We start from the raw sequence: 5109 nt of genomic DNA, 5'->3' as shown, positions 1-5109 counted from the left end.
AAGCATGTCAGAAGGACACTTTTTGGTCAGCTGCTTGTATCTTTCCCAAGCTTCATAGAGGGATTCACCTTCTTTCTGTCTGAAGGTTTGAACATTAGCTCTAAGCTTGCTCAGCTTTTGAGGAGGAAAGAACTTGGCTAAGAAAGCCTTGACCAGCTTATCCCAAGAGTTCAGGCTGTCTTTGGGTTGAGAGTCCAACCACACTCTAGCTCTGTCTCTTACAGCAAAAGGGAAAAGCATGAGCCTGTAGACTTCAGGATCTACTCCATTAGTCTTAACAGTATCACATATCTGCAAGAATTCAGTTAAGAACTGAAAAGGATCTTCAGATGGAAGTCCGTGAAACTTGCAGTTCTGCTGCATCAGAGAAACTAGCTGAGGTTTCAGCTCAAAATTGTTTGCTCCAATGGCAGGAATGGAGATGCTTCTTCCATGTAAATTGGAATTAGGTGCAGTAAAGTCACCAAGCATCCTCCTTGCAATATTGTTGTTGGGTTCAGCTGCCATCTCCTTTACTTGTTCGAAATTTTCAATAAGGTTGTCTCTGGATTGTTGTAATTTAGCTTCTCTTAGTTTTCTCTTCAGAGTCCTTTCAGGTTCTGGATCAGCTTCAACAAGAATGCCTTTTTCTCTGTCCCTGCTCATAAGAAAGAGAAGAGAAAAAAAAAAGAAGAGGAATCCTCTATGTCACAGTAAAGAGGTTCCTTATTGTTAGTAGAAGAAGAAAAAGAATAGGGGTGAAGAAGAATGAAGAATCCAAACACAAAAGTAGGGATAGGAGCAGTGATGTGAGATGAAGAGAAGTGTTAGTAGATGAATAAATAAATAGAAGGGGATGAGGGAGAAGAATTTTCGAAAAACATTTTTGAAAAAGAGTTAGTGATTTTCGAAAATAGTTTTTGAAAAAGGTTAGTAGTTTTTCAAAAATTCAAATAAAAAATAAAATAATTAGTTTAATTAAAAAGAAATTTTGAAAAAGAGGGAGATATTTTCGAAAATTAGAGAGAGAGAGAGAGTTAGTTAGGTGGTTTTGAAAAAGATAAGAAACAAACAAAAAGTTAGTTAGTTAGTTGAAACAAATTTGAAAAGATAAGAAGTTAGGAAGTTAGAAAAGATATTTTGAAAATCAAATTTTTTTTGAAAAAGATAAGATAAGAAGATATTTTTGAAAAGATATGATAGAAATTAGTTTTTAAAAAATATTTGATTTTTTTTTAAATCACAATTAATGACTTGATTCACATGAAATCACAAGATATGATTCTAGAACTTAAAGTTTGAATCTTTCTTAACAAGTAAGTAACAAACTTGAAATTTTTGAATCAAAACATTAATTATTATTGTTATTTTCGAAAATTTGATATAAAAATAAGAAAAAGATTTTTGAAAAATATTTTTAATATTTTCGAAAATAACTAAAAAATTTGAAAAATATTTGATTTTTGAAAAAGATTTTGAAAAAGATAAGATTTTTAAATTGAAAATTTGATTTGACTCATAAAAACAACTAGATTTTTAAAGATTTTTGAAAAAGTCAAATCTAATTTTCAAAATTTTAAGAGAGAAAAAGGGAAAGATATTTTTTTGATTTTTGAATTTTTATGATGAGAGAGAAAAACAAGAAAAATGATGCAATGCATGAAAGTTATGGATCAAAACAATGAATGCATGTAAGAATGCTATGAATGTCAAGATGAACACCAAGAACACTATGAAGATCATGATGAACATCAAGAACACATTTTTGAAAAATTTTTAATGCAAAGAAAACATGCAAGACACCAAACTTAGAATTCTTTAATGCTTAGACACTAAGAATCCAAGAATGCATATGAAAAACAAGAAAAGACACAAAACATGCAAATGCAAAGATCAAACAAGAAGACTTACCAAGAACAACTTGAAGATCATGAAGAATACTATGAATGCATGAATTTTTTCAAAAAATGCAAGATGAACATGCAATTGACACCAAACTTATAACATGACACCTGACTCAAACAAGAAACACAAAAAAAAATATTTTTTGATTTTTATGATTTTCTAATTTTTTTTGGATTTTTTTTTTGAAAATTATTTGAAAAAAATAAAAATAAGGATTCCAAAATTTTTAATATGAATTCCAGGAATCTTATACTCTAAAGCTCCAATCAAAGGGTCAGGCATGGCTTAATAGCCAGCCAAGCTTTAGTATGTAATTCAGACATGACACGTCTATCATGCCCTACAGTCGTGGCTTTACAGCCAGCCAGGCTTCAACATGCTTTATGAAACACTAGAATTCATTCTTAAAAATTCTGAAGGAAAATATATTTTTGAAAACTTTTTTTTTATTTTAAAAATTTTTTTTTTCGAAAACAAAGGAGAAATTTTTGAAAGATTTTTGAAAAAAATTTTTTTTTTTGAAAAGAAAACAAAAAGAAAATTACCTAATCTGAGCAACAAGATGAACCGTCAGTTGTCCAAACTCGAACAATCCCCAGCAAAGGCGCCAAAAACTTGGTGCACAGAAATTGTGATCACACTTTGATTATGTAAAATTCATCGCTCTTTCTTTCCCTGGTAATGGCGCCAAAAACATGATGCCAATACCATGGTTCACAACTTCGCACAACTAACCAGCAAGTGCACTGGGTCATCCAAGTAATACCTTACGTGAGTAAGGGTCGAATCTCACGGAGATTGTTGGTATGAAGCAAGCTATGGTCACCTTGTAAATCTCAGTCAGGCGGATATAAAATGGTAATGGGGTTTTCAAAAATAATTAATAAAATAGGGATAGAAATACTTATGTAAATCATTGGTGAGAATTTCAGATAAGCGCATAGAGATGCTTTCGTTCCTCTGAACCTCTGTTTTCCTGCTGTCTTCATCCAATCAGTCTTACTCCTTTCCATGGCTGGCTTTATGTAATGCATCACCATTGTCAATGGCTAATTTCGGTCTTCTCTCGGGAAAATGATCCAAATGCCCTGTCACGGCACGGCTAATCGTCTGGAGGCATCACCCTTGTCAATGGTTACATCCTATCCTCTCAGTGAAAATGGTCAATGCACCCTGTCACGGCACGGCTATTCATCTGTCGGTTCTCGGTCATGCTGGAATAGGATTTACTATCCTTTTGCGTCTGTCACTACGCCCAGCAATCGCGAGTTTGAAGCTCGTCACAGTCATTCAATCATTGAATCCTACTCGGAATACCACAGACAAGGTTTAGACTTTCCGGATTCTCTTGAATGCCGCTATCATTCTAGCTTACACCACGAAGATTCCGATTAAGAGATCTAAGAGATACTCATTCAATCTAATGTAGAACGGAAGTGGTTGTCAGGCACGCGTTCATAGGGAATGATGATGATTGTCACGTTCATCACATTCAGGTTGAAGTGCGAATGAATATCTTAGAAGCGAAATAAGATGAATTGAATAGAAAATAGTAGTACTTTGCATTGATCTTTGAGGAACAGCAGAGCTCCACACCTTAATCTATGGAGTGCAGAAACTCTACCGTTGAAAATACATAAGTGATAATGGAGTTCATTGGTCTCGGCCCCAGAGGGGAACTAGAGTAACCAAGACTTGATCACAGGATTAAAAATACAATCCAGGATGTCTAATACAATAGTAAAAGGTCCTATTTATAATAAACTAGCTACTAGGGTTTACAGAAGTAAGTAATTGATGCATAAATCCACTTCCGGAGCCCACTTGGTGTGTGCTTGGGTTGAGCTTGAGTGTTGCATGTGTAGAGGTCCTTCTTGGAGTTGAACGTCAGCTTTTGTGCCAGTTTGGGCGTTGAACTTCACTTTGCAACTTGTTTCTGGCGCTGGACGCCAGAATTTGGCAGAGAACTGGCGTTGAACGCCAGTTTGCATCGTCTAAACTTGGGCAAAGTATGGACTATTATACATTGCTGGAAAGCCCTGGATGTCTACTTTCCAACGCAATTGGAATCTAGAAAATCCATTTTGAGTGCAGGGAGGTCAAAATCCAACAGCATCAGCAGTCCTTCTTCAACCTCTGAATCTGATTTTTGCTCAAGTCCCTCAATTTCAGCCAGAAAATACCTGAAATCACATAAAAACACACAAACTCATAGTAAAGTCCAGAAATGTGAATTTAACATAAAAACTAATGAAAACATCCCTAAAAATAACCAGATTCTACTAAAATCGTACTAAAAACAATGCCAAAAAGCGTATAAATTATCCGCTCATCAAGAAGTAATCCTAAAATTTAGAGAAATCTTAATCCTAAAACCTAAGAGAGAGGAGAGAACCTCTCTCTCTAAAAACTACATCTAAACTATGAAAAGTGAATAATTGGAGCTCTCCCTGAATGGATACATTCCCCCACTTCATAACCTCTAATCTGTGCCCTCTGGACTTGGATCTGGGCCAAAAAGGGCTTCAGAAATCGCTGGGAGTGTTTTCTGTAATTTCTGGTGCGTGGCGTCTGTCACGCGTCCGCGTGGGTCACGCGGTCGCGTCATCTGGAGTTTTCCTTGTCACGCGTTCACCTCGGTCATGTGTCCGCGTCATCTGTGTTCTTCTCATGGCGCGCGTCCGCATCAGTCACGCGTTCGCGTCGCTGTCTTTTCGCGCTAGGCATGCGGCCGCGTCGTCCATGCGTTCGCGTCACTGCCAGTTTCTTCAAAAGCTCCATTTTATGCTTTCCTTCCATTTTTGTATGTTTCCTTTCCATCCTTTAAGTCATTCCTACCTTTAGAATATCTGAAACTACTTAACACACAAATCACGGCATCGAATGGTAATAAAGGGTGATTAAAATAAATAATTTTAAAGCATAGGAAACATGTATTTCACATATATCACATAATAAGGAAGGGAAAGTAAAACCATGCAATTTACATGAATAAGTGAGTGAAGGATTGAATAAATCTCTTGAATTGAGCACAATATATATCATAAAATATGGGTTTATCAACCTCCCCACACTTAAACAATAGCATGTCCTCATGCTAAGTCCAAGATAAAGAATAAGGTAAGGTTAAAGTGGTGAAATCTCATGCAATGCAATCTATCTAAATGCAACTACCTAAATGAGTCATGCAATTCTAATTTTTATTCACTTGTATATAAAACTTAC

General features: G+C 35.6%; 1 non-coding gene across 1 annotated transcript; it reads left to right on the top strand.

Moving 5' to 3' along the window:
- On the top strand, nucleotides 1-108 carry LOC148571990 (small nucleolar RNA R71). The gene has a single exon (XR_015908606.1). It is a non-coding gene; the product is annotated as a small nucleolar RNA R71 (small nucleolar RNA).
- Nucleotides 109-5109: the final 5001 nt, after the last annotated feature.

Source organism: Arachis ipaensis, chromosome B3, assembly GCF_059453495.1.
Source record: "Arachis ipaensis isolate K30076 ecotype BB chromosome B3, ASM5945349v1, whole genome shotgun sequence".
NCBI classification, from domain to species: domain Eukaryota; kingdom Viridiplantae; phylum Streptophyta; class Magnoliopsida; order Fabales; family Fabaceae; genus Arachis; species Arachis ipaensis.
The sequence above is the reverse complement of the archived record's forward strand: the minus strand, read 5'-3'. Positions and strand labels throughout refer to the sequence as shown.